Source organism: Borostomias antarcticus (genome assembly GCF_949987555.1).
Source record: "Borostomias antarcticus genome assembly, chromosome: 27".
Classification (NCBI taxonomy): Eukaryota; Metazoa; Chordata; class Actinopteri; order Stomiiformes; family Stomiidae; genus Borostomias; species Borostomias antarcticus.
Genome location: NC_140260.1, coordinates 7358462 through 7370059, shown reverse-complemented (window position 1 = coordinate 7370059; position 11598 = coordinate 7358462).

Sequence of the window (11598 nt, the reverse complement as noted above, 5' to 3'; positions counted from 1 at the left end):
TGTTCTAGATGTCATAGAAGAATTTTGATCATGACAGCCCAGCATTCTAATTAGTTGTTGAGTGTTCCATCTACTGTATGGGATGCTCATCCTAGTTATCTGTACATTTTTTATTAATTGTGCATGTTTGTGTGTGTGTGTGTGTGTGTGTGTGTGTGTTCTGTGTCTGCCATCATTGGCAGTCATTTCATATGGAAAAGACGCTGTTACCTATATCCATAAATAGCTTTGATCTCCCTGCTGGGACTACTGTATGTGAATTTGATCTTGCACTGCGTTGTGTGACTCTTGCTACTGTTGGATTTTGATATTGATTTGTATCTTTGATTGAAAATCCAATAAAGAAATTGAAATGTGTGTGGCATACGTCACACTGGGAAGATTACATGACTTCTCATGCCAAGCATTGCAGTGATGCCAACAGGAGCAGCACTTTTAAGAAACTATATACATGATTTACACTATGTACATAATTTATAAAAAACTAAAACAAAACACAATCACTATAATATACAAGAAAACTACATTATTTACTGCCCTTCCCTGGGCTTGAACTCCAACCTACTGGTTTGAAGTCACACACACCCTACCGAAGGAGCTAGAGTCTGTTACTCTCAGGTCTGGGGCCTCATTTATCATTGAGGTACGCCTTCTTTTACACGGTCTTTTTCGCGATTTCAGGCGTACGCCATTTCCCCCCCCCACATTGCGATTTATCAAGCCGAAAGGGTGGAAATTTAGTCGCCTTTCTCCGCGCTTTTGTACGACACCTCTCAAGTTGTCGTACCGATTTACACGGTGTTCTACGCCCTTTTTGAACACAGGGGGAACTGGCGACGCAGGTGGTGCGTCGGTGAATTACTATGTTTGACGGAGAGAATACGGGGGGCTCACACGCTTGCGTTTGATGCGTCAACTTTGACGGATGCCATTCACTTTCGCTGCCGCACGCAACAACAACCAATCACATTGTCCAAAACTGCGCTCGCAACAGCCGAGTATATTCTCCGAACCTGCTAGCGCGAACTATTTTGAAAACCCACCCGGCTTTTCGTTTAGTGCTGTCATGGATGCTAATCTGGTCGAACGTGTGGCGATCGTTTATGCATTGTGGTTGAGGCAACGTGAACGTGGTGCCCGCAGGTATTGGGTACATCCTATCCTGAAAACAAACAATTCAAACAGCGATTGTCCTCCATCTTGGTATCGAAAAATGTGAAAATCCCGCCTTGCGATGACGTCTTTCTCCGTCAAGACATCTGATTGGTCGGCAGCTCCGGCAACGCATCTGAAAGTTGAAAATGTTTTAACTTTCGACGCTAGCAACGCAGGCAACGCAACGCACCGGGACAACAACGGAACCAGAATGCCATTCGGCTGCAGCCATTGAAAGTGAATGGCATCCGTCAAAGTTGACGCATCAAACGCAAGCGTGTGAGCCCCCCCGACAGTTCATGAACGCACAAACATGTAGGCTAATAGCCCAATTCAGCACTAACATATATCGCAATGCAAGATTAGACGTGTCCTCTAACCGGCTCATTCATGGTCCGATATGGATTTGTTGCCCAAACTGAACCTATGCGCTGTCCCAAACCTTTCCGCGCTATATGTCACACACTTAATGCAGGCACTCCATCAAACGCCAATAATTGACCAATTAGATTGTCATTAATATGTGATCATGTGCAGCTGTTTGCTGTCCGCTAGGCATATAAATGACAGTCCCCCTGTGCGTAAAGCTAGACAACATGAATCCTGCGCTACTACTACTGCTAGTTGAGCATGCACGCGCCGATGGTGGGAGGAGGAGGATTAGGAGGGAGCGGGTGTTCCGCGACCAACACGATCTGCTGGCCCATGATGATGACTGGCTAATAAGCCGATATAGACTACCAAGAGCCGTGCTCTTGGAGCTATGTGCTGAACTGGGTCCAGCATTGGAACGGAGCACCCGGCGCACCCACGCAACATCCGTGCCAACACAGGTAGGCCTACGGACCACATACCATATAGAATAATGATGCCAAGGCAGCACTCCCAATAATAATGAAGAATGTGCTGTGAACATTTGGACATAATGAAGTCATGTTAATCCACTTGTCCTGGCACAGGTACTGACCACGCTGGGTTTCCTGGCAACCGGGACATACCAGCGGGAACTAGCCGACAGGTGTGTAATGTGTCTGATAACTCAACATTAGTTTGCTCATCCTTGGGACCGAAGCCCCTGCTGGGTATGATCTAATCCTGCTAAATATTTCCCCCATAGGTCTGGAATATCTCAGCCGTCACTGAGCGCCATCATGCCTGCAGTCTGGGATGGCATCCTCAGGATGCACGCTAGGTACATCCGGTTCCCTTACTCTGTGGAGGAGCGGACCGACACCAAAAGGCGATTTGCAGCAATGGCCGGTCTCCCCAATGTGATTGGGGCCATTGACTGCACCCACATATTGATAAGGGCACCATCCAATAATGAATACGTCTATGTGAATCGGAAAAATGTGCACACCATAAATGCCCAAATCATATGTGACGCCGACATGCTCATCACAGGTGTAGTGGCACGGTGGCCTGGCTCCACACATGATTCGTTCATCCTGGCACACAGCAGGGTAGGGGCTAGACTGGAGGCAGGCGCTGCGCGTGACGGCTGGCTTGTCGGTGAGTGCATATGCCAATATACATATTCAAACCTGATAAGAATGAGAACCAGTTCTGACTGATGATTCTGTCACCCACAGGCGACAGTGGCTACTACCTGATGGAGTGGCTGCTGGTTCCCTTCCCGGCCCCTCAGAATGAGCAGGAGACCCAGTTCAATGAGGTACATGCCCGGACACGCAATGTCGTGGAGCGCGCCATCGGCCTCCTCAAGGGCCGATGGCGCTGCCTAGATTCGTCGGGTGGTAGACTCCTCTACCACCCGACCAAAGTCTGTACCATCATCCGGGCATGTACCATCCTCCACAACGTGGCAGTACGGCGCGGAGTGCACCTCCCTCCGGCCCTCCTCCCATGCCAGAATGTGGACCCAGCCCCTCAGCCCCCTCCACGTCATGAGGGGTACCAGCGGGGCCAAAGGGCCCGCGCTGAGGCAATGCAACAACTATGAACACCTGACAAGTAAGATTCACATTAACCATTTTATTGGGGGTTGGTGAGTGACTGTGTGAGGTGTGTGAGTGCGTTTGTGAGTGACTGTGTGAGGTCTGTGAGTGTGGTAGTGAGTGACTGTGTGAGGTCCGTGAGTGTGGAAGTGACTGACTGTGTGTGGGCCGTGACAGCATGTGTGAGTGTATGAAGTGCAGTGAGAATGTCCTGTTGGCCCTGGTGGAGAACTGTTGTGACCTCCACCAACTGCTGCACAACCGCCCCAATCCCTTCTGCCATGTCCCTCTGGGCCCCTAGGGCGTCCGTCTGGGCCTCCAGCACTGCGTCAGAGATGTAGCCCAGACGGTCTTCCCCAGGGACAGGGACGCTGGCAGCAGGGACCGGGGCGCTGGAGCCAGTGGTGGGGGCGTGGACCGGGAAGTGGAGGCGTGGACGTTGGCGGTGGAGGCGTGGACCGGGCGGTGGAGGCGTGGACCGGGCGGTGGAGACGTGGACCGGGTGGGGGAGGCGTGGACCGGGCGGTGGAGGCGTGGACCGGGCGGTGGAGACGTGGACCGGGTGGGGGAGGCGTGGACCGGGCGGTGGAGGCGTGGACCGGGCGGTGGAGACGTGGACCGGGCGGGGGAGGCGTGGGCGGTGGAGGCGTGGACCGGGCGGTGGAGGCATGGACCAGGCGGTGGAGCCAGAGGTGGAGGCGTGGGCGGTGAAGGACGCCATGCTGGAGACGGAGGCGCTGGAGGCACTGGTGGTGGAGATGGCACTGGAGGTGGAGGCCGGCGCGCTGGAGGTGGAGGCACTGGAGGTCGTGGCGCTGGAGGTGGAGGCTGCAACCGGCGGGGGCACGACCGTCAGGTCCAGGATCATTGCAGACTCCCCCTCCTCTGAGTCCCACCCCACGTCAGAGTCTGGGAAAACAAGATTTCATTTAGTTGGGGTTTTTCAGTTAACCTTATTTTCCAAGACACCTTCTATGGTGAAGCCATATGTATTTGTTATGTTTGTCTGTTGCCAGCTTAATAAATGGTTAAGTGTGATTTACCGGGGTCGTCTGCAGTGACTGTCCTGTCCGACTCCTCCCCCTCCCCCTCGTCCGCCGGGACGACACCATCCGTGCATTCACGGCCTATGATCACCTCGATGGTGTCGTCCAACGGCGTGGGAGGGGGTGGTGCCGGGCCCCCACCGGTGGTGCCGGGCCCCCACCGGTGCGTCTGTGGGCAGTAATGCGCTTCTTGGCCTCCCTCTGTAACAATGCTAGTGTTAACATTGCACTACACACGTTGTGGTAGGAGGGTACACATGGGTATGAGATTAGATGTAGGCTATTACAGGAATGACACCCACCTTCAGGTCAGTCCACTTTTTCCTGACCTCCGTGGCACTCCTCCCTGTGGCGCCGGCCTCATTGACGGCCCTCGCCACCTCCAACCACTCAGTGCCTTTGCGCTTGTTGGTGAGGCCCGGGCCATAGCTGATTAGATGGGAGAGTATTAATCTCCCATGGGGGACAATGTCTAATGTGGTCCAACATTATGAAGTGATCATCTGGGGTTATTGTTCCATGTTTGTGGTCCTAAATCAATCATAGCCGGCCACATGATGTTGGGAATGTTTGCTTCCCTCACAGCCACATGTTACAGTATGTCCGTGTATGCCAAATCCTAGATGCACAACACGTAGCTAAACTAGGCTACTAAGCTGTAGGAGCAATCAGACAAATGTAGGCTATTAATACCTTCCGAAGAGGATTGCCTTCCTCGCGTGGACCTCACCAACTAGCACATGCACCTCCGTCTCCGAAAAGTTCCTCTTTTTCCCCCTTCGTTCCATGTTTCAATGTCCCGCCTGGGTGCTCCACGCTAGCCTTTTAAGCCGATTCCTTCCGGGAAACCACGTTTGGCCACTCATGGTTTTGACCATATATGGTTGGATTAGGGCGTGGCGAGGGCGGAACACGGGGCGCGTGCGCGTACGCTCTCTTCCCCGCCAGTCTCGGATTTCCCGTGCAGGAAAGGGCGTACGACATTTTTGATAGATCCGAAAAGCGTGTAAATATTCTCGTCGTACGCTACATTTCGCATTTTCCGCGTTTTCGTCGTACGCCCTCTTTTACACCAGAATTTACACGCTCTTTGATAAATGAGGCCCCTGATCTCTTCTAGACCAATAATAATAAGTTGATACATATCATGTAGATACAGATATATGTTCCTATTATTTGTGTCAACATACTTTACATCTGTGAGCAGTGGTGGTCGGTGGGAAGTAGTATTCTAACTCCACAGTGAAATTTTTACTTTTTAGCACGTTCTCTCAAGGCGGAGGTAACAACATACAGTTTGATACTGCAATCATGTCCGTATCACGAGATACCATCCAGGGCCCTTGGACTATTTTTGTGTGTTGGCTGTAAGCCAACCACCAAGAAGAGGGAATCCTATTTGTCGCTCCCTTCCTCTTTCTTGTTGTTGTTGACCTGCAGTTCTATGTTGCTACCACAAGAGGCAGTGGTCCCAGAACATCAAAACAAAAAGGTTCCACAGATTTCCCAGGTCAGCGGTGGCCGAGAGGATAGTGCGCTGTTAATATTATACCTCCATGTGCGCAGACCGCGAAGGTTGTGAGTTCAATCCTTAGTGTGGACATACCAAGGTACCATGACATATTTTGTCACTGGATGTTATAGAAGTTATGTAACGAGCGTGGGTCATATTTGTTAATTATAGACCCTTTTACAGCCTAGTCAGCACAAGTAGCCTATGCGCGCGCATTCTTGGAACAGTAGCAGAGGAAGACAGAAGAAATCGCCATTATTAAGCGTACGGACTGGACTGAGGAAATCATCAGAAATGCCTGCGTTTGCGGTGCCCATTTTATATCAGGTAAGTTATTTTCTGTCCCTATAGCGCCCTAAAATACAGCTTGTCGGTGGACACGCAACCGTATGCATTTCAGATTGATCATGTTGGCAATGTGTGTGAATTTGCTGCTATGTGAGAGATAAGGACCTGTTGTCACATGTCATTGACAAGCTTCCCCTTATGGTGTCAGAATGATGGCTTATGAATGCGATGTTATGTTAAATACAGTAGCCCTGAGATGGTTAGCACTGGCAGGGCTGTTTCAGTTTGATAAAAGGCGTTGTGGTGTTTGAGCACGAGTTGTCGTAGCCTAATGGACTTTGTTTTGGTGCGGAATTATAGTTGTTTACGTTTTGATAGGAACAATTAAATTGTCCCAAGTGTTGCAAATTATTGGTACCCCTACCAGTGACGATTGCTCCAGGGTTACACATACAAATCCAAATAAAACTTCATTTGAAAACTTGATCAAAAGCCATCGTTCTGACACCATAAGGGGAAGCCTGAAATCGACTTTCATGTAAGGGGGCTGGTTGGCTAGCTGACCCAAACGCAGGACCACGGACACAGACGGACAGTTCTAAGCCCAGAGGGCGGTTTAATATTAAAGCGGCAGTACAGAGGGCAAGGCAAAAGGGTAGTCAAGTTCAGGCAGGGGTCAATCGATCAACAAACAGTCCAGAAAACGTAATCCAAGCCGTGGTCGAGGTCCGGTGAGAATGGGTCGGGGAAGCCGTGTGTCAGTCCAGGAAAAGAGCAGCAAACAAAACCGGAATCACAAGGAATCTTAGGGAAGAACTGGCGACGAACGTTGGGAAGACCGGGTTCTTATAGGGGAGGTGATTGGATGAGTGGTGGCAGCAGGTGAGCTGCGCCCTCGGAGCTCGTTAGCGGAACCGTGTTCAGGTGTGCGGGGGTGATTACGTCGGAGGGCGCGCAGAGTGCGAGCTGAAGTGGAAGGCCGTGGTGTGCGCGCTGCGGGAACGGTGGTGGGAGCTGGAGAGCGCCCAGGCGGAGGCGGAGCCGTAACAGGACCCCCCCCCCCCATGCGGGAGCCACCGGGCGACCTACCCGGGGCATCCGGGAACTCCCGGTAGAAGTCCCGGAGGAGAGCTGGGGACATGATGCGGGAGCGGGGCTCCCACGACCGCTCCTCCGGACCAAAGCCCTCCCAGTCCACCAGGTAAACATACCCCCGGCCCTGGCGACGGACCTTCAACAGCCTCCTCACAGACCACTGCGGGTGGCCGTCAACCAGTTGAGGAGCCGGGGGAGCCGCCGCCGGGGGCACGAGGGGGCTGGTGATGTGGGGCTTGATCCGGGAGACGTGGAAGACCAGGTGGACACGCCGCAGGGAGGAGGGCAGGTCCAGCCGGACCGCGACAGGGTTGATGACCCGGCTGATAGGGTAGGGACCGATGAAGCGGGCCGACAGCTTCCCGGAGTCGGTGTTGAGAGGCAGGTCGGCGGTGGAGAGCCAGACCCGCTGACCGACCTTGTACACCGGGGCCGGGGTGCGTCGACGGTTGGCCCCGCGGCTGGCGCGCTCAGCGGCACGGAGCAGCGCCGCGCGTGCGGACCTCCAGACCCTCCGACAGCGGCGGAGATGGGCCTGGACGGACGGGAACGCCACCTCGACCTCCTGGAGCGGGAACAGGGGTGGCTGGAACCCCAGGGAGCACTCAAAGGGCTACCTGCCGGTGGAGGAGTTGACCATGGCGTTCAACGAGTACGACACAATGTCCAGGGGAAGGCCATGGAGGCGGAAGACGTGCTGCTCCAGCAGCCCAGCCGTCTCCGCCGAGGTGGGAAGCTTGGGGAGACCCACGAGGTGCACCGACTTCGAAAACCGGTCCACTACGGTCAGGACGACGGTGTTACCATGGGACGGAGGGAGACCGGTGACGAAGTCGAGCGCGATGTGGCTCCAGGGACGGCTGGGCACAGGGAGGGGACGCAGCAGGCCCGCTGGCGGTTGGTGGGAGGTCTTGCTCCTGGCGCAGACCGGACAGGCGGCGACGTACTCCCGAACGTCCGCCGCCATGGAGGCCCACCAGAACCACCGGCGCAGGAAGGAGAGGGTCCGGTGCATCCCTGGGTGGCAGGCGAACCGGCTGCCGTGGCCCCACCCCAACACTTGGGTCCGCACGCTGTCCGGGACGTACAGCCGGTTGGGTGGTCCCCCTCGGGGACAGGGTTGGACGCACTGAGCCCTCCTGACCACTGCCTCGACATTCATGACGATGGCCCCGATGATCCGAGACGAGGGGACGATGGTCCCCGGAGGCTCGGGGTCCTCCTCAGAGTCGTGAATGCGAGACAGTGCATCGGCCTTGATGTTCTTCGACCCCGGGCGGTAGGTGAGGTGGAAGTCGAACCACCCGAGGTACTGGGCCCAGCGCGCCTGTCGGGGAGTCAACCGCCTGGCCGACCTGATGTACATCAGGTTCTTGTGGTCGGTCCAGACGGTGACGGGATTCTCTGCGCCCTCCAGCCAGTGCCGTCACTCCTCGAACGCCTCCACAACAGCCAGCAGCTCTCGGTTGCCGATGTCGTAGTTGGCCTCCGCAGGGGTGTAATGACGGGAGAAGAAGGCACAGGGGTGCATCTTGCCGTCCGCTGCTGACTGCTGTGAAAGGACTCCGCCGACCCCGGTGTCGGAGGCGTCCACCTCCACGATGAAGGGCCTGGACGGGTCCGGCTGGACGAGGACGGGTGCAGAGGTGAAACGCCCCTTGAGGCCGGCGAAGGCGGCACTGGCCTCAGGTGTCCAGATGAAGGGACGCAGAGGGGAGGTGAGGGCCGTGAGGGGAGCGGCAACCCGACTGTAGTCCCGGATGAAACGCCTGTATAAATTGGTGAACCCAAGGAACCCCCTCAGCGCCTTCCGGGAGGTGGGCTGGCCCCACTCGACGACAGCCTGGATCTTCTTAGGGTCAGGCCGAGTCTGTCCACCCTCCACGATGAGTCCCAGGAACTCCACAGAGGGAGCGTGGAAGGTGCACTTCTCAGCCTTGATGAAGAGGCGGTTCTCCAGGAGACGCTGGATGACGAGGCGGACGTGCTGGACGTGTTCCACAGCGCTCCTGGAGAACACCAGGATGTCATCGAGGTAGAGCACAACGAAGATGTCCAACATGTCCCGGAGCACGTCATTCATTACCTCCTGGAAGACGGAGGGGGCGTTGGTGAGGCCAAACGGCATGACCAGGTACTCATAATGGCCTCTCGGGGTCTTGAACGCGGTCTTCCACTCATCCATTACATTACATTACATTACATTACATTACATTACATTACAGTCATTTAGCAGACGCTTTTATCCAAAGCGACTAACAATAATTGCATTTAACGTAGGAAGAGCCAATGTACTACTACTTGCCAGAACTCACAAGTGCATCTTCTTTCTAAAACAAACAAGTGACTAAGAGCATAATCTAGTGCTGAAGGCAAAGTGCAAGAATCACAATCTAAAGTACAGTGCAATATAATATAATAAGTGCTTAGGTGGGAGGATTGTTGTAGTACTTCTTGAAGAGATGAGTTTTGAGCCTGCGACGAAAGATGGGCAGCGACTCTGCTGTCCTGACATCAGTGGGCAGCTCATTCCACCACTGCGGGGCCAGGACAGAGAAGAGCCGTGACCGTGTCGATCGACCGCAGGAGCCTCGGAGTGACGGGGCAACCAGTCGCCCTGAGGTAGCAGAGCGTAGTGGTCGGGAGGGGATGTAGGGTTTGACCATGGCCTGGAGGTAGGAGGGGGCTGTTCCTTTCATTGCCCTGTAGGTTAGCGCCAGAGTTTTAAACTGGATGCGAGCCGCTACAGGGAGCCAGTGTAGGGAACGGAGGAGGGAAGTTGTGTGGGAGAATTTGGGGTGGTTGAACACCAGGCGAGCAGCAGCTTTCTGGACAAGTTCCAGAGGTTTAATGGCTGACGCCGGTGCCCCCGCGAGGAGGGAGTTGCAGTAGTCCAGGCGGGAGATGACCAGGGCCTGGATGAGTACCTGCGCCGTTTCATTAGTGAGGAAAGGGCGAATCCTCCTGATGTTGTAGAGCATGAATCTACAGGAACGTGTGACGGATGTGACATGTGAGGAAAATGACAGTTGGTCATCCAGGGTCACACCCAGATTCCTCGCAGTCCGAGTCGGGGTCACCACTGTGTCTTCAATGGTGATGGCCAGGTCCCGGTGCGGACAGCCCTTCCCCGGGAGGAACAGCAGCTCAGTCTTGTCCAGATTGAGCTTGAGGTGATGTGCCGTCACTCCGAAATGTCAGCCAAGCACCCAGCTATGCGTGTCTCCACTTCTGTATCAGAAGGGGGAAATGACAGAACCAGTTGGGTGTCATCGGCATAGCAGTTATAGGAGAAGCCATGCGAGCGAATGACAGCGCCCAGAGATGTAGTGTAGAGGGAAAACAGGAGAGGACCCAGGACAGACCCTTGTGGAACCCCCGTAGTCAGACTACGTGGTTCCGACGTCGACCCTCTCCATGTCACCTGGTAGGAGCGGCCCATCAGGTAGGATGCAAACAGGGAGTGTGCAGAGCCATCGATGCCTTTCTCCTCGAGGGTGGAGAGGAGGATCTGGTGGTCTACCGTATCAAATGCTGCTGACAGGTCTAGGAGTATCAGGACAGAGGAGAGAGAGTTCGCTCTAGCGGCATGGAGTGACTCTGTTACTGCAAGGAGGGCGGTCTCTGTCGAGTGGCCAGCCTTGAACCCGGATTGGTGGGGATCTAGGAGGTGGGGATCATCCCCCTCACGAATGCGAACGAGGTGGTACGCACTCCGCAGGTCCAGTTTGGTGAAGATGGTCGCCTTTTGGAGGGGTTTGAAGTTCGCACTCATGAGGGGGAGAGGATACCTGTTCCTGATGGTGATCTCGTTCAGCTGCCTATAATCGATGCATGGCCTCAGGTCTCCTCCTTTCTTTTTCACAAAGAAGAACCCCGCTGCCACCGGGGAACGTGAAGGACGGATGAGACCCTCGGCCAAGCAATCGTTGAGGTAGCTGTCCATGGCCGCCCTCTCAGGAAGGGAGAGGCTGTAAAGGCGGCTCGCGGGGAGTTGAGCACCGGAGCGGAGCTCGATGGCGCAGTCGTAGGGCCGGTGAGGAGGGAGAGAGCGGGCCCGGTCCCTACTGAACGCCTCTCCCAGGTCGTGGTACACCTCCGGCACGGTGGAGAGGTCCGGGGGTGCAGGGGCCGGACGGGCAGAGAGTGAGGGCGTCTGGGCGGCACGCAGGCACCGGGCATAATTGAACAACCGGTGCCGTAATTGATGTGGGGGACGTGCTGCTCGAGCCATGGCCGGCCCAGGATGAGGGGAGTCAGAGGGGAACGGAGAACGTAGAGGCAGATCTCCTCCACGTGGTTGCCCGAACTGGTCAGGGTAATGGGCACCGTCTGTTTCACGACCGGACCCAGGCTGTGGCCATCCAGAGCCGTGACGGTGAGGGGTTTCTCCAGGCGGTTGAGGGGAAAAGCCGCCCCCCTGGCCAGGTCCGCGTCGATGAAATTACCGTCCGCTCCTGAATCGATGAGCGCACCGATGGTATGAGTGCGCCCATGCCAGGAGAGGGTGACGTCGAACCTGACCAGAGGGAGGGGCGAGGGA